This window comes from Acanthisitta chloris, unplaced genomic scaffold, assembly GCF_000695815.1.
Source record: "Acanthisitta chloris isolate BGI_N310 unplaced genomic scaffold, ASM69581v1 scaffold28742, whole genome shotgun sequence".
Classification (NCBI taxonomy): Eukaryota; Metazoa; Chordata; class Aves; order Passeriformes; family Acanthisittidae; genus Acanthisitta; species Acanthisitta chloris.
In genome coordinates this window covers 17,827-36,508 of record NW_008659269.1, presented here as the reverse complement: position 1 = coordinate 36,508, position 18,682 = coordinate 17,827, and the positions used below count along the sequence as shown (strand labels likewise).

The window sequence follows — 18,682 nt, the reverse complement described above, 5'->3', positions numbered from 1 at the left end:
CTGCTGCGCCCCCGGTCACGGTGCGCTCCCGCCCGGAGCGAGGCTCCCGTGACCCGACTCCACGGAAACTCCGGGAAACTCGTGTCCTGGGCGGGCAGCAGCGCGGTGTGCTGTGCACCTGCTGCTGGGCCTCGTGGAAGAGCGCTGCCGCACGCCTGCTCGTATAAAACCCGGCCAGGTGTGCTCTGCCTCTTTCTGTGCAATTGTGCTTGATGTCCTAAGAGTGTAAAGACATGTTTTCTGATAATAAGTGGGTTGTTTTTCTTTTTATTTCCAGTCTCCTGTATCAGATGTTCAAAATAAAATTTTTCCAGGCGTTAACCAGCAGGTATTTTTTGTCTCTTTCAGTCCTGGAGTCTGTGGTTGTCAATTTTTGAGCCGCTTCTTGCTGTGAGCATGACAGGGGATGGGGAGGAGCTTGGAATGGATAGAATGCATGCTTTTGTCCGTTCTCGCAGCAACACATTCTTCTCAGTAAATCCCCTCTGTAATTTGGTAGCTTTCATCCATGAAGTGCACTTTTAAGCGCATATCGTTAGTTGCGTTTCCATTATCTTTAATGCATATTTGCTTGACTCCTTACAGTGTGCTTCTCGGGCTTTTGTGCCTGAAATATGTAGCTTTAGTGAATTCCTCCTCCTACCTTTATTGCCACCACAATTTAAATTGCTGTTCTACTGCCAGCTCATTGGTGCTGAATTGTTTTCAAGCAGAACATATGCTTTGACAAAAAATGTATAAGGAAGAAGTAATGCAACTTGTAGGTAATACCTCCAGCTGGACTTTTCTCATGGTAATTGTGGATTTGCTACTTTAGGGGACACATTACAGGAGCTAAAATGCTGTGCACAATATTGGTTTTGTTTGCACCAGCTTGTGGTCTGGTTCTGGAAGAGAAAAAAAATAAGAAAAAGCTTTCGAACTTTGTCTTATTCAATATCAAGAAACCTGTAATAGTAATACTTAATTTTTACGTTTGATTCTGAGATAGATTCTGTTTTTTAGGGGAAAATTACTGTTATTTTGCTTTCTTTTCTAAAATACATGCTACACTAGTGGGGATTTTGTAAAAGTAGAAGGAGTATAGAAAGTAAAGATAATAAAGGACCGTAGGATCATTTGACTCAGTATCCCTGCTATTGCAGTGGGCTCTATGTGCCGTTAATAGAGAGCAAGAATTAAGTGATGGTGCTACCAATACAGAGAACTATGACATGGCATTGTGGCATCTTGTTAACTTGTCTGTGAATGTATACTGAAGCAAGACTGATTCTTCAGGCAGAAAGCCATGTTACCTCTAAGGTTTTGCTTCTGCATCTCTGAAGTCATTGGTATTTTATGCAATATTGAGTTCTAAATGATTCATTAGAACTGTATCCTTCCCTGTAGTCTGACATGCATGTGTCTAGAACATAGTGCATAAGTGGACTTGAGTGGTACTACTTTCTTTTAAGAAGTCTGTAGTCACCCTTTAGAAGGCTTTAGTCACCTTTTAGTTGCAAGAAAAGAAATATTAAATGAAGATCTTTATCAATTATTTACAGACGAATTAAAAATGTCTGTATTATAAATATTTTAAACTCTGAGAGACTGTCCTGTTCATTTAGGTGTGTGGGAAATGAGAACTTTCATAGTATAGTAATAATTCAGGTTTTGAAAAAGTTTTTTCAGTTTTCCCAAGTTTGGTGCAGCTGCAGAATTGTTTAGTGTCTCCTTGGTGAAGTAAGTATTCACCCAACTGGTAAAATACTTGATGTCTTAAAGGCTGAGTTACTTTTCCATACCTGCGGTGTAGAGGGAGATGGGGCAAACTGCCCATCACGGGCCTGCATTCTCACTGATGTTCTTTACCTCATTATCCCTTCTGTGGCAAGTTGTCAAAAGAGAGCAGGGACTGGTCCCTAGGACTTGAAATCATCAGAACTTCATGGCATTGCCTAATAAATTAAATAGGCCAAATATGCCATCTGCTTTAAAGAGTGCTTGCATAGTACATCCCTCCCTTCCTTGATGCCACAAAGAGTTCAAATCCCAGGAATCTGCTGTTTCCCCTGTGGTTGGATGCACTGCCCTTCATCTCAGATGGCTACTCTGTGTGCTCACCTGGAGGCATCCAGGACAGTCTTGTTCTGTTTGATGTCTTTTGTTACTGTACAATGCCGTGACACTAGCAATCCCTGCACTCGGCTGTCTGGTCCGTACAGAATCGGTTTCTTCAGTGAAGCAGTGAGTTCATACCATACCACATTAGAAGCCTGTGCTTCGAAGCTCTGAGGGTTCGACTTTACAGGACGTGTCCTTTCTGCTTTTAAATCTTGAGGCAGGATGAATAAGTGTGTGTTAGAATGGAAGGCTTTGGGTTCAAGGCAGGCATGTGCATGTGAAAATAGCTACAAATTTTAGGATTACCCACGTAATGGTTTATATTTTGAAGATTTTATTTAGAGGCAAATTGGCACATTTTGTTCATGTGTATTGTTTTTAGTGTGTTTTAATAGGTGAAGGCTTATTCTCGAGGTGGAGCACAAAGGATAGAAACTTTACTGAAGGAAACAGAGGTGGGCCAAACTTGCTGTTTCCTATTTCATGGGAAATGATAACATTTTAAAGTTTCCCTTGTATGGCAGAATTGCCTTAGACTTTTCTTTGGAAATGTTAGAAATTAATTTGGAGCCTGGCACCAGTGCTCAGAGGCTGTCAAGCCTACTAGGCTCCCCTGTGCTTAGCAGGGACCTTGGAAACTTGCCCAGGTCTTCAACTGTGGGAGCAGAAATTCTGATAATGTGCCTGTTATCAGGACTTCAAGGCTTCCATCTGCAGATCCAGGAACTTGAGACCGAAGCTCAAGAAGGCCCTCTCTACTGTTGACCTGTAGATCAAGACCCAGTTGAATCTGAAATATTGTGGGCTCTTAAGCTACCTCTGCATGACTGTATGAGAGACGGGAAGCTCTGGAGCCCTTGCTTCATGTCCAGGGCTTGCCACTCTGGGGTTCTCAGGCCTCAGATCCTGAGATGGTGTGCCTGGGAGTGCTGTCCCCAATTGCACCCCTTGGAGGACAGTTCTCCTTGGCAGCTCACTTGGCAAGAAGCTCACCAAGAGGGTCGGTGATTCAGTTAAGCAATCTGGGTTGGATGGATTGACGCATCATGACAATGTTAAATTTTTGTTTCTTATTGAGCGCAGTATGTGGGCATGTCCCTGGAGTGTTAGGGCCTGTGTGGGGGGAAAGAATATCTTGGGACCAATGGCTGATGATTACAGTGCAGTCCCAGCCTGGCTCTGCAGGGAGATAACGCCATTTGCGTCTGGGCAGGCCCACCTTTGAGAGGCGCTCAGTGGGTGGTGTTCCAGTTTCTCTGCACAAGTTAAGCATGTCATTTTGCACTAGTTAACAGAAGCTTTGGGTTCTGGGTTGCCCTGGCTTTCCTGAAGGAAGACCCCTTCTAACACTGAAGGGTTCGAAGTGTGAGAGAAGCCTATTCTGCTGCTGTTCTGTTTGTTCAACTTGTGGTTCAGTGAAAAACAATCACATGAAGCTGTGCTAATGGAATTTGCATAATGCCATGGCTGGAGCTTCATAAATCTTGGCAGTTAACTTAATAAAAAAATGTTTGTTATTTTTTAAAAAACCAATTGACAGAATAGATTTTACCCTATGGCGACAGCTAACATTCCTGCCTTCCCTTGCATTTAAATGGAAAGCATGCTTTTGTACCCTTGCTTCATGCCATCTGGGAGGTGTATATACACAGCTGAATCTTGCAGTGAAAACACCAGTGGTGCGTTTATAGTAATGGAGGGACTACAAGAGTTACATATTTTTGTCTTCATTCTCTGAGTGAGCAATTTTAAGAAATACAAAGTCTGGTTAGCACCTTCTTTCTTGGGACAGAGGCTTAAAAAAGTGGCTTTCACAGAGAATAAACACCATGATAATGTACAGCAGCCTCTTGTCCTCTTCGTAGGAGAATGTTATTTACTAGATAAAAACATGCCATATAAATCTACTCCTTTTCATAACTGTGACCTGTCATTCCAAATTCCTAGAACTGTAACCATGAGAACAGCTGACAGTTAGCTTGAGAAAAAGCAGTTCAGTTCTTGCCTGCAATGATACCAGCCTGGAAACTTTGGGGGATAGCCATTAGTGAAGCATATTTGGTTTCACTGATGCTCTTGCTGTTACTTTTCAACATCCAAAAAAAATGGACAAGCATATAGAGAGGCACGCACACTTAATAATTAACTAACTAAATTAATAAATACAGACTGAAAGTTTCAACTACTTTTGCTCAGGGGTGGGTTACATAAGCTAATGCAGTAGAATAAAACTTATTTTTAAATGAAGAATAGGAATGAAGGGATGACATAAGTTAGACTGTTAATGGGCTTTTAGCCTACTTTCCAAAACGAAAGAAAGCTTGTGTAATCACTCTATCAATTCCATTTTAACAGCTTTAGTAGATTTCAGCTAAATTTGGCAGTGGCATAGATATCTCGAAGCTTCTTCAAGAGCGCTCTAAAGTTCCACAAAGATCAGACTCTAGGTGGAAGAAGGGTAACCAGAATAAGTCCATACCTTTTCTTCTCTGAGGGAGAAAGGTGCAAAAGGGGTTAAACAGCTGCCTTCTGTTTTGCTTGTTGACTAGCAAAGTGGCATGTGCATACTGGCTAGTTCATAGGTCCTTTCATGCCTGACCCAGCTGCAGTAGGTAGTGCATTTCCTGAGGGTAGTTAGAAGAAAGTATGGGAGGAAGCATAGAGTGCTGTGGGCTGGAGAGGTTAGGGCATGTGGAAGGCGCTAGTTGAGGGACAGGAGAGAAAGGTGAGGAAATTACGAGGAGATGTGGAAATGTGAGAGATTGGAGGGCTTTTGAAACAAGTTTATATAGAGGACAGTGGCAAGCTGTCCATGCAGAGAGTTGTGGTCAGCAGCTCATTGTCCACATGGAGGCCAGTGACAAGAGGTGTCCCTCAGGGGTCGGTGCTGGGGCTGATACTGGTCAACGTCTTTGTTGGCGACATGGACAGTGGGATTGAGTGCACCCTCAGCAAGTTCACTGATGACACCAAACTGTGTGGGGCAGTGGACACACTGGAGGGAAGGGATGTGCCATCCAGAGGGACACTGACAGGCTTGAGAGGGGGAACAATGCAAACCTCGTGAAGTGCAACAAAATGAAGTGCGAGGTCCTACATCTGGGCCATGGCAATTCCAGGCACTGGTTGGGTGGGGAAGTAATTGAAACCGGTAGTGAGGAGAAAGACTTGGGAGTGACAGTGGATGAGAAACTCACCATGAGCAGGTAGTGTGCGCTAGCAGCCCAGAGAGCCAATGGAATCCTGGGCTGCATCCAAAGGAGTGTGGCCAGCAGGTCAAAAGAGGTGATTCTTCCCCTCTATTCTGCTCTTGTGAGACCCGACCTAGAATATTGTGTACAATTCTGGTATCCTCAACATATGAAGGACATAGAACTGTTGGAGCAAGTCCAGAGGAGGCCATGAAGTTGACAAGGGGACTGGAGCACCTTCCCTATGAGGACAGGCTGAGGAAGTTGGGGCTGTTCAGCCTGGAGAAGAGAAGACTGTGTGGAGACCTCAGAGCACTTTTCAATATCTGAAGGGGCTACCAGGGAGCCAGAGAGGGACTCTTTGTTAGGAACTGCAATGATAGGACAAGGGGTAATGGATTCAAATTGGGTGAGGGGAAATTTAGGTTTGATATTAGAAACACGGTTTTTACTGTAAGGGTGGTGAGACATTGGAACAGGTTGCCCAGGGACGTGGTGGCTGCCCCGACCCTGGCAGTGTTCAAGACCAGACTGGATGAGGCCTTGAGCAACCTGGGCGAGTGAGGGGGTGTCCCTGCCCATGGCAGAGGGGGTTGGGACTAGATGATCTCTAAGGTCCATTCCAACCCTTAAATTCTATGATTGTATGATTAAGCTGTAGTTACTCTGATAAGGGTGCATAACAGTATATATCAGTCAAGTAGAAACCACGCTTCATTGGTTTGCTCGTGAAACAGCTACTTTAAGTAGAATCCATTTCATGCTTCTAAAAACTGCAGATATATGATGACCGTCCAATATACTAAAATCTTCCGTTTGTATGCTGAACAAATATGAGGTGAACAGCAGTAATGTTTCATGTTTCCACATTGCACAGTTATTGGAACAAAACTTTGAATTGGGAGCTTCTCTCAGTTTTAGGATGGATTCTTTGCCACTGTACACTCGAGTGGTGGAGTATATTGAAACATCGGCAGTATCAGGTCTAATGGTGACAATTTAGTAGTAATGTGGCTTCTTCTCTGTAAGAAAATGAATTAGTTCTTACCAAATCAGTTGAGAGAGAGGCAATTAGCTGTCTTAGCAGTTAAGCGGTTTTGATCCTGGATGTATCTGAAATGGTGACTTAGGTGTTACAAGGTTCTTCTCTTTTGAATCAATTTCACTCTGATAGTTTTCACTTTTCATGTATTAAAGGACATGTTTTGGCATACCGTTTAAGATTGAAAGAGTTCTGTGCTAATTTTTTTCTTATGGACCTGTTGGATTAGGTATGTTATAGAAGTTTATATATGCACTTTTACAGTTCAAACTTCCTTAAAATGCTTATTAGAACTAGAAAGAGGGGAAGAAAGTAACAGCAACTTCTCATCATTGAGTGATGCATATTTAAAGAGGTCATACCTAAGCATATTTTTCTCAAGCTGTCAGTGACTCAGCACAGTTGAAGATTTATTTGTGAAAACCCGTGCCAGTCACAAAAGGAATAAGGGTAGTGGCTGGAGCAATAGTTTGGAAATTTTACATGTCTGTATATTTTTGTGCTTTGACACTATTACCCTGGTTAGACTGGTTTGATGAGGGTGAACAATTTTTAATTGATTAATTTAACTACCACATTTAATTAATGAGGTAATTAACATATTCAAAAATAACCTCTTAACTCACATCTAAAGTTTATTATAAATGGAAGGTGTTATAGTGAATCAGTTCGGTTAAATGCTCACAGTGTAATGCAATTTGATGTAGTTAATATTTCTGGAAGCTGAGAATGCATGTTGTATTTATATGGTAGATACCAGTTTTGTTTAGCAGTGACTGAGAGAAGAGCTAAGGATCATCATACAACATTTTGTGGTGATTGTCTATAAAATGTGATGGCAGAAAAGGTGATACTAACCTTACACATCTTGGAAGGAAAATGTGATCTTACAAACAGTTTGTCTCTTTTCTGCCTTCTCTGTCAGTGTAGTTTTTTTGCAGAGAAAGGGGGCTGAAGCAGAAAGAATTGGCTTGTCAGTCCATGTTAATTTGGATCTTGCATGGCGTAGGTTTAAATTGCATTTTTAAGTTGTGTTCTCAATCTTCTCTACCGACATAGCTTCATCTGAAAAGGTCACAAGTTGGGCAAGATGGCATTGTCTGTCCATAGCATACCTAGATAAAAATGCCATAAAAAGGCAGGGTGTGGAGTAGGTGTTAGTCTCCATCAGCTCATTCTGAACAGAAGCATAGGGAAGGGGGAGAGGAGGCCAGTGTCAGCCTGGCAAATACATTGTTATGTTTTTTCCAGTGCTTAACTGATCTGTTCCTGTCAGTAATGGAGAATGCTTTCTGGGATAATACATAAACAGCAGCATTTGAGTGGATATTTGTGTTGATAAATGCTGAGCTTCCCACAAGGGGTGAAATTTTCTTTTACATCCCAAAATGTGGAGCTGCGAGACTGATGCTGTAGAAACCTATCCTGAACCCATCAGGCCTGGCTATTATTGCTTGTTACCAAATCTTCTATTTCTTGGCAAGCTCGGGAAGAAATTAGCCAAAGACAGTTCATTTGAAGCAGTTATCATAGACTTGGCACAGTCCAGATTTAGAGCTTGGGACAGAATCTCCAAGCCAGTTGGTGACTATAGCAAGCATGACACAGACGCTGCTTTGTGGGAGCTTGGCATTAACCCAGAATCCACTAACACTCCATATCTACAGGCTGAAATACCCAAGTAAGGTGGTGCAGTGAATGCAAACTCTTTCAACTGTTTATCCCAGCCCACTGATACTACCTTGGTTTTACTTACATTCAACTTCAGTCTGCCATTCTTCTTCAGCCTTCTGACCTCATCTGTACTTGAGCCACATTGATAACAGAGGTGTGGTTACAGGTGATAAAGAATATATATATAGATACATGTTATGTCTGTGTGTAATTGGTACTGAAATGTGTGTGATTCATCAGTCCACCAAAGGATTACCTGTTTAACAGGAAGTTGGGATGTCTCAGAACTGTTTAAGTTAGTGGGAATGGCATGGTTCACTTGTGACTGATCAGAGGAAACTGCTGTAGTCTTCATACAACTTTCATGTGATAAAGATAATACCTGTTGATAAATGACATTGAGCACTGCATAGAAAGAGAATGCCTTTGTTTTCCAGTGATGGTAGGAAATCATCTTTCGTTATCAATATAACTGATTCTGACTCCTGTTCTCTGCCACATCCCAACATACAGTGATCCAGTCTTAGCTGTAGCTGCCTTCACTACTTCGAGCTGCTACAGAGAACACAGCTTTCTTTGTGTCTTAGCTCTTTTCAAGCAGCTCCATATAGTTGAGAACACTGCAGTGCTTCTTCTCAGTGATGTTCACTCTAGACAGCACATCTTTTCTGTGCTGCACTTTCTTTGCTTCCTGTGGTGGAGTGCTGAATCAAATGTAGGCTTCTGCTTCTCATCTTTGAGGTGCTGGTCCTCATCAAAATCTGTAGGTCATGCATACACAGTGGATCAGTGGAGCTCAGCTGTGTTCAGCTATCCCACTTTTTAGACACAGGAGGTGAACTTTAGGAGGTTCAGCTGTGCATGATGCAGCTGTGACCTAGGTTTGCCCGATAAAAGAGGAGCATCTCTCATGGGGCCTGAAGAGCCTCTCCAGGTACAGCACTCCTGTGAGTGCCCTCTCTAGCACTGGCACGTTAAACAGACCAGAGCTGGCTTGCTCTGCAGGATGCACTTTGGAATTGGAGGGAACATCATTGTCATGTGTTAGCACTTTCCACTATTGGAACCTCTTCAGATGCACCACCTCTGCTGAAAATCTTGAAAGATCCTCTGAGCATGTGGCACAGGTAGTGGTATTGTGCTTTCAAGTGACCAGTCTTATGGGCAGACACATTGCAACAGGTTGCTGCATGATTCTAATGCAGGCTAGTCACAGGCAAAACCTTAGAGATCAGGGAGGTAAGAGGGTTGTGATAGGTACTGGGTATGTACAGGCAGACAGAAGGGGAGTGGTTGGGAAGGCCACTAAAAATGCAAGAGAAAGGACTAGACGGAAGATCAAAACTTAACGGGTAAACAGACTATTGCTTAAAAAAATTAAAAGAAAATACATTCTCAAAAAAACAGATCAGGAGAACATGCAACAACTATATTAAGAAATCATCAGTCAAGCACTGAAAATATGTAATGAAAGAACTCAAGTGCCTGCAGTGTGGGTGATTAATATTCTGCAGTCTTTAATTACAGGCAGGATTAGCGCACAGTGCACAGAATTCATGACTTCCAACTGGTTTATATTTCCAATCAACTCAAAGAACAAGTCACAGTTCCATAGTGACTGGTGACATGTGTTGCAGGACCTCTGTTTCTTTATAGACAGGTGTGCAACAAATCAGGTAGATCACGGGAAGGGAAAAACTGACTTCCTGATTTAACACTGATGCAGAGAACTGCTTGCCTTTCCACAGTGTCCCTGCAAGAGACTAGGAAAGTTATTTATGCAGCCTTTGACTATGGCCACTAATTGTATTTTTCTCATTCTTCTATTGACTGACTTGTGAGTGTGTGTCTTACTAGCACAAATGCTGAATTTCTGTACATGCAACCAAAGTTAATGGGAGCTGTTTTGCAATGCCATTCTACAGTTTTGTTTAACACAGCGTTAGGAAGAGCAAAGGTCGACACCTCAGATTAAGCTTTCAAAATTAGTGGATACTTTTCTTATTAACCTATCTTTCTTTCAGTATTTTCCATGTAAGATATGAATAAACTACTTTGTGTTTTACTCAATCCTGAGATTGTGAAAACAAATCCACTAAAATTTAGAGAACATGCTACTACTGCAGTGATGGTTGTCTTAAAACTGCCACACACAACTTAATAACCATGTTTACAGTAGATTTTCAGTAAGTGAAGTAAAAATGCTAAAGCCAGTGAGGACAGAATAAAAAAAAAGCTGTTTTTTATGGAGTTGGGAGTTGTTTGTTTACATTGAATAAATAGGAACTACAATATAGTGCTGCGTAAGTAAAGACTATGTCATAAGCTCTGCAGAAAATGGTAAGTGTTGCCATGAAGAGGTAAACTTAAGTTTGTACCAAAAATTTCAATTCTGAAAATTTCTAACTTTTGAGTATTGGAAAGTTTTGCATTTAAGACATTATTAAAGTTCCAATGCAAACATAATTCTGCATCTGAATGCATTCCAGTAGCATATGCTGACACATGGCAAATATGTTTCATCCTCCCTCCATTTCCAAAGTGCATCCTGCAGAGCAAGCCAGCTCTTGGTCCACTTAACATGCCCATTCTAGAGAGGACACTTACAGGAGTGCTGTACTTGGAGAGACTCTTCAGGCCCCATGCAAGATGGCCCTCATGGATCTGGCAAAGGTAGATCACAGCTGCCTTGTGCACAGCTGAGCCTTCTTGAGCTCACCTCTTGTGTCTGAGGAGTGGGGTAGGGGAGCACACCCTTCACAGCTGAGCTCCATTGATCCCTTGTATGTGCTGTGCCCAGCAGCCTCCACAGAAGGTAATTAAATACTAAAGAGAATCTAGTGCGTATTAATCTGAGGCTCTTAGAATTTCCTAGATTTGATCGGGTTGACTTCTGCTCTTTCCATGGCCTTCTCCTGCTTTGAAAGCTCTCCTCTTCCTAGATTTCAGGCTCCTTCCTCAAAATTCAAGGTTAAAAAGCTTTTCAGATGATTCATTAGAAATTTTGTAATGGAGTCAATATGTATCTCTTTCTAGCCATGGAAACAGCTGAAGTTTTGTTGAAGTTGTTTAGTCTGAAGCAAACCAAACAGTTTTGCCCTTCTTTGAGGTGAGTAACTTAGAGCAAATCACAGAAGGAAACACACAAAGAATTCCCATGCATTGGTGTTTTGGTGGCTATGTAGGAAATCCAGGTTTTGAGACCCTGATCTTCGGAAAGAGACAGAGCTAGATTAAGTCTTAAAAGGTGGCCTCTGTATTTTTCTCCACTGCTGTGTGCTTATGTGATGCAGTAGAAAGGATGAAAAGCTGTGTGAACAGTGTTCTTGTGTGCAGATCAGCTGTTATCTGCTGTAGGGTTTGAGTGGGTTGTTGGCTAAGTGCACTTGACCTGAATGTTCTAATCATGATAAGATCTGCTCACTGTGGGCTCCCTCCTCAGCCATTGCCACCCATGTACATTCTGTAGGAACAGCGGCATGGACCCCACAAAGGGTCAGCTTTGTTCAGAGGAAAATGTAATCTGAAGAAACTAGGAAACCTTCCTACGCTTCAGCTTTCACTTTTCATAGTGCAAAATGCTGAGTACCAGAATTCTGAGCTGATAATTGGATACAATTTGTGTTGTTTTGCTCTGTGGAATTTAGATAAGGGAATGTTTTTGCCACCTTTGTACTAAAGCAGAAGGAGTGAGTGATTAAATCCTGAGGTACTCATTTCAGGACAGATCCTGACATTCTGTTGAAAAACCTGTTAAAGGAATTTAAAGTGGAGACTCCTGACTTCAGGGTGTGTTTGCCTATACACTTGCTCATGATGCCACTATGGTTACCACAGGCAGGCAGTAGAAAACATAATGAAGCCATATTATAAATATATTAGGAAGGAGTGAGCCTTTTGAGTTTTCTCCATTAGAGTTCTCCATCCATTAGGCCTCTCTCTGGCCTAATCTCTCTCTGGCTGGATCTGGGCAGGAATCAGGTCCCTATAATAGTTTCATTGCTTGTTTTCCCCAAATTTATGGCAAGAGCAAAGGGCATATGCACCTTCAGCAAAGAGACCAAGAAGGGAGTAAGTCCTGTGCTCTCTAGTAGCCCAGTGCTTGCTAGTCAGCACACCAACAGTCTCCAAGTCTTTTTCCAGCAGTAGGACTGACTGATGTACTGAGCATGGTTTCCCGTTCCAGTATTAAAAGTGGAGTGACAGAAGACTAATGGGGTTTTTTTAGTCCCTGTTTACCCGTTGTGATTTTCTGCATTATCTCTAGAAATATGTCCCCTTCCATTGCTATAGTTGTGTGTCTCGATCCTATTCTGCCTTTTCAGTCCCCTGATTTTATAGGCAACAATCCTGTCTGGGACAGGGGATGGTGATGGGATGAATGTAGCCAAGTTGCCAATATTCTTTTCACATTGTGTTCTTCAAGAAAGAGCAAACAGAGTAGCAGTTAGTCTTGCCTTGTGAACTAAGTTCTCTGCATAGCTTGTTCCCCTGTGCCCATCATAGGTCATCAGCCACCTGTAAATGACATTTTAAATGTCTGTCTTCTCTTTGGCTGTTGAGCCTTAGCATGTTGATGATGGGCACTCTTGGGTTCTGCTACCTATTTCCAATCTGGCATAGGAGCTGCTGCTTGCTTCATATTTCAGGAGGCTGGTGTAGGTGGTTGTGCAAGATACGGGAGTATAGTTTGCAGTTCTGTTGCTAGGAGCCAAGAGTATGAAGTTCTTTGAAGTTTTGTGAGCTTTTTTGGTCTCTTTTACTATGACATAAAAGTTTAGGTAGATAAGTGGTTTATGTATAAACTAAACCCTGCTTGTTTTATTTTATTTTTAGGTGGGTTTGCATCTGAATAATTCGTGATTGATGTTTGTGCTTCTATAAAGGTGGGATCTCTGGTGTCCTGGTTGTAAACTCGTGTTTACTTTCAGGGCAGAGGAAACATGCTCCGTAAAATGAATTCACTATTGTTCAAACACCCACAACTCTTCAGGAAGGCAGATGCCTTGTTTCAGTTTCAGTCTTTCGTTGAGTCACTCGTGCTTATGTAAGGTCTGAATTTGATTCTGTTTCTTAAGGCTACATTATGGAAATTAAAATCTTAAATAATCCCTTGTTTCTGGGACTACTTGCTTCTGAGATGGAGGAGGAATTCAGCTTGCCTCTCTTATGTTGTTCTGGTAACAGAAATTCTCTTTTAATCCTGTGGTTTTGCTCAAGGGCAAAGTCATCTTTTCTTCGAATTCCTTACATAGTTGTTGTGCTGACTTGGGGCAGGAAGAGTTTCAGGTTTGCTCCAAAACCAAGCAACTACCTTGTAACCCTCTCGCTTCTATGGTATATGGTGAAGGGTCCCCATTTCCATAGAAGCCCAGGTTTCCTCACCTTTACCATGTTCCATTAATGGGCTCCCCTCCTGTCTTCACTTGTTCTATTCTGATGCCAATTTAGATAGGAGTGTGGGGTTTTTGTCTGGTCTAGGTTGTTACTACTTTGCTTGTTTTGTTTTGAAATCGTTTCAACAGAGTGGTTTGGAGTAATCTCACAGTTACTGTTAAAGCTCAGAGCTGTTGAAGTGGTTGCTGAAGGATGTGGCTTTCCCCTAGGTAAATACCACACCCGGCTAAGTAACAGTGCCTATCACATGTTGACACTTGCATTCCACTGCAAAGGGTGGGCCATGTTTGAACAGTGATAGGTGAAGCAGTAACTGCTTGTGTTTCTTTAGAGGAAAATGGAGGTGTGTTTGGAGGAGACAAGGGAGCAGAGATGAAGTACTGGACTTTGTCTTGTGATAGATTAGAAGAGCAGATGGCAAACTGCTACCAGTGTATGTCTGATCTGTTTTTTACATGGCATGTTTTTAGACTCTAATAATCCTTTTCGCTTAACACTATATTGCTGCTTATTTGAGTAATTGACTGCCTTATTCGAGTGCTTCTAATTTAATTTACAAGTTTTAATTACTTAAATTATTTAACAGTGTTTCTGAAGTAAAGCTGTTAGAACCTGCAGTTATGGGAACTGGAACAGAGAAAGGGCACATGCCTGGACCTAGATCCCATACTGAAGCAGTGGGGTTTGCTCAGATCTTTTGCAAATGAGTATCTGACATTTTAGAATGTTAGAAGCTGAATTATCATGGTAGGAAAGAAAAAAGTTATGTAAGAGCATTTTAAAAATCAATACCTATCAGTAACATCTCAATGTGTATGTGGGTGTATACATGCATGTTTACAGTAATTTTAGGAATCCTGATTCGCCAAGAAATATTAGTGTGAGTGACTTAATTTTCTAATGCATTCTTTAATACTTTTTAGGAAATGGAAATAAAGTATGAAAAGGGTTCATGTAACTTTTTTTTCTGTCCTGGAGGACATAAGTATCATAGCCCCAATAGTCTTTAGACTATTGATGATGAGCCCTGTTGGTTCTTATGACTTGAACTCCTTTAAAAGTATTGCAACTCATTGACGCTGGGATTAGCATGGTTCTACCTTCGTGGCAGGTCTCTCATGTCACTGAGTTGGACCATGATTTTACAGACATTTGTCAAGCTTGTTTGAAAACTTACTGACACCCTGGAAGGCCTTTTTCTCATCTCTTGCCTGAATATTTTGGGTTTGTTGCAAATTAAAGGCACTTGTTCTTATCCTTCCCAGTCTGCATGGAGAAAAATTGACTGCTCTTATAGTTATGAAACCTTGTTGTGTATTAGAAGACAATTGCCATGCATGGTCCTCTCACAATTATTTTGGCCTCAGCAATACAATGTTTGTTATTCGTCTATGAATGTTCCTCCACTTTGTCAAACTTTCTTGGAATATTGACCAAAATGGAGCACAATCACCACAGATAACCAGTAGGTTCTTACCGCAACCTTAACTCTATCCTTTTGCTTCCTATAGCTTCCTACAGGAAAAAAAATTAATTATAGCCCAATAGTCTTTCACTGTTAAAAAGTTACATTCCTCTCAGGCAGATTCTTAAAGTTATATGGATTGTGGCTTCTGGGGTCCTTAATTGAGGATGCATTGAAAGTATGGTAAGTGTCGTGGTTTAAGCCCAGCTAGCAACCAAGAACCACGCAGCCACTCACACACTCCCCCACCAACAGGATGGGGGAGAGAATCAGAAGGGTAAAAGCTAGAAAAGCTCATGGGCTGAGATAAAGACAGTTTAATAGAGAAAGCAAAAGCTGCACACACAAGCAAAGCAAAACAAGGAATTAATTCACTGCTTCCCACGGACAGGAGGTGTTCAGCATCTCCAGGAGAGCAGGGCCCATCACGTGTAATGGTTCCTTGGGAAGACAAACACCAGCACTCCAGATGCCCCTCCTTCCTCCTTCTTCCTCTCGTCTTATATACTGAGCATGATGTCCTATGGTATGGGATATCCCTTTGGTCAGTTTGGGTCACCTGTCCCAGCTGTGTCTCCTCCCAATCTCCCATGCACCCCCAACTTCCTTGCCAGTGTGGCAGTATGGAAAAGAGCAAAGGCCTTGGCTCTGTGTAAGCTCTGCTCAGCAATAACAAAAACATCTCTGCATTATCAACCCTGTGTTCAGCATAAATCCTAAACATAGCCCCATACTAGCCACTGTGAAGAAAGTTAACTCTACTTCAGCCCAAACCAGCATAGTAAGCTTTTAACATGTATTCACTAACTCAAGCTGTTAGGAATAGGAAGAGAGGAATCTGTGGCCATTTTACAGTTTCTGTCTGATGGTAGTGTTTCTGGTGAGTAAGAAATCATAATAATGGATAAGCATTAAAATTTTCTTTATTTCTCTTTTTCTGTTCAGACTGGAGATTCTCTGTGGCCACTGAATCACGGGGGTGTTAATCTGGTGGTGAGCCTAGCCCTGAACTTCTGGGAAGGCAGGATAGATCTTTGTCTCCAGGTAACAGTCTGTACCACCTTAGCAAGTAAGATGAAGCACATGCTCAACTTCCTTCCCAAGTTCGCTCAAGGGAGATTAGCTTCTTGAAGTTATTTCCTGGCTTGTTACTAGAACACAGTCTCTCTTGATGTTACGCAGAAGCTACACCTGATTTAAATGGATTGGCACTTGTCATAGTACGTTTGGGTTTGAGGTAATGCACAGTTCCCAAATGACACATTTGTGCCTTAACAAATTGTGCTTATGTTTTAGGCTAATCCTATTTATGGGTCTATGTATAGAGAAGTGTGAATCTGTTTGGGTTTAAAGTATTCCCAATATTCATCCTGTTTGGAACTGGTAATTGGGTTTTCTACCTAATAGGATGTTAGGCTTATTCTGTCATCTGAAGATTGTTGTCTTTCTAGATGTCCCTTTCTCATGACTAGTGATGTCAGTCAGTGACCCATGACAGATGGAGGAGGGGCAGAGAATTCTTAAATTGCTTAACTGTTTCTGAAGATTTAAACTGCAGTTGTTTTGAAGGTTAAGAAATATTTCTTTCCTTCTGCCACACCATCTGCTAAAGTGATGTTTGATGTACCACAAAATTGTTCTGGGTGATGGACAGCCTGGATAAATCTCAAACGTCTGGGCTCTGAAAGTGAGTCAACTTTCCTGTAACGAGGAACTTTCCATTTACTTCTCAGATAATAACATTTTAGTTTCCTGCTCAGCAGGACTGATGTTCTGGCAGAACCTTGGTAGGGGCAGAATGCCTTTGTTTCGTTTTCCTGTGTTCAGTAGGGACAGGTGGCAGAGCTCCATCCTATTAGAGAACCAGTGTGTTTCAGAGCAGAGCACAAGCTGTGAAAGTAGAGACAATGGCCATGTTTAATGCCTGCTATGAGAGGTAGACAGTTCAGTATCCCTTAGAACAGAAAATGTTTATTATCATTAAAATAAAATCTTATAGTCAACAGTAATGACTTTTACAAGATTTTTATGAGATAAGCGAAGGAAACCGTTGTAACAGTACAGCTTTAAAGCCATGTGGTTCCTTGACTGTTTTGTGTTTTGTGCTGGGAATAATGTAGAGGTTGTAGATATTTCAGTTGGTAATAATTAGAAACAAAATGCCAACATCAGTGTCTGCAGAATAGTCAGCAGTCTGTGGCTCTCAATGCTGTTTGCAGGAAGGCAAGAATGCTTTTGCTTCTTCACGCTTCATTTTCCTCTGATTTGGAGAGGAACTGCTCCTGCAGTTACAAATAGAATCCAGCTGTGGAGCAGGACTTGGGATTTTGTGCTCTTAGTAATTCAGTCTGATACTGACCATCCATTTCTTTCCTTCATGTTTTCCTTTAGTCCAGGTATACTGAACACCCAGCAAGCTTACCAGATATCCTAAAGGGTAGCAAAGCCAAATGATAATGTGCATTTCACTGCATGGTGAGGCACAACATAGGAGAAAACACAGGAACTTGAGGCTTCTGACTTGCAGAGTTGTTTCTGCTTACTGCGTTAAGTGTTTCTCATGACACTGAAGATTTAGCCCAGCCCATCATGAATGCAGAACAAACAGGAAATGGAAACCCTGCAGTCAGAGGATACACCTGCCAAATGCTGGTTGAGCAGCTGTGTTCCTCACCCATGGCTGAATGCAAAGCCAGCAGTGTCAAGGGCTAAGTACAGGCTGAGCACTGTTTCTCTTCAAAGATTTGGAGGCTGAATGGTGAAAGAGAGGGAGGGAGAGATGAAGGTATAGTCACAGTTTGCCTGGCAGTCTGATGAGAGGTGCTGTTCAGGAAGCTGCTTGTGTAGCATGCAAACTGCCGTTCTTTAAGAGCACGTGTTCTCCCTTGCTGTTGATGATCAGTCTTACAGCTCCAGCTGGCACTCATACACCATAGGAAGATCAACTGTGTGACAAAGCAGTGAGTGTTAAGTTCCTTTGGGGACTGAAGCAGATACAAGGATGGTCAAGGCTGCCAAGGCATCTGGCATGTGGAGATTTCTCAGGGATGTCCTTGACCCAGGGACGTGTTACACTGTATCCCTTGAGTGACAGCTGACAGCATTTGAAGTAACAGAGCTGCCCTGGCACAGGGCCAGTTGCAGTGATTTGGCCAAATTATCAGTTGACATTGGTTGGCATAGTCCTTCAGACAGTCTGAAGAATGATGGTATTGCATGTCAGGGTGCAGATTTTTTAAGGCAGATGCTCAAAACTCTGGACTATGGACCAGGCTGTCCATTGGTGTATGGTTATCATAGAGCAGCATTCTGTCCCTAAATACCTTTTTGTCTAGTAATGAACAGTCACTACTGTGCAGACTAATGTTTGTGTGCATCAAGAACCTGTTTACTGCCCAGGAACAAGAGAAAATTAAATGTGGTGATAACAGGGCTAAGTCAGTTTATGTAGGAGTCTTAACCCTATCTTGGGAGCTGAATTAAGTGTTGTGCTCATAAATTTAGTTATAAAGGTTCGTATGAGGGTTTGCTCACACACTCTTGTCAGAGCTTGCTTGAGGAGCATTCTTCTTGACTTGCTCTTTCACCTCCCACCCAATGAGATCTTTGTCTCAATTTGTGATTCATGTCTGATTCAGCCAAGTGGGTAGTAGACTTGGCAGCAAGAATCTCCTTAGCTTGAGGATTCCAAAAACCTTTAGTAAGGGGCAAAAGCACAGAATCTGGCTGCTGAAAGTATAAAGTAAGTGCTTTGTATGAGAAATTCAGGGATTTTTTTTGTTGATATTTGGGGCATTTTTGTTTCAGCTA

The 18,682-nt window shown here is 42.0% G+C and overlaps 1 protein-coding gene across 1 annotated transcript in view; it reads left to right on the top strand.

Moving 5' to 3' along the window:
• The first annotated feature begins 279 nt into the window (after positions 1 to 279).
• LOC103797146 (inositol-trisphosphate 3-kinase A-like) overlaps positions 280 to 18,682 on the top strand; it is a 35,233-nt gene continuing 16,830 nt past the window's right edge. Inside the window, exon 1 of the mRNA XM_009069341.1 lies at positions 280 to 328. The gene's annotated coding sequence lies outside the window, so the exon portion shown is untranslated. The remainder of the gene's footprint in view (positions 329 to 18,682) is intronic.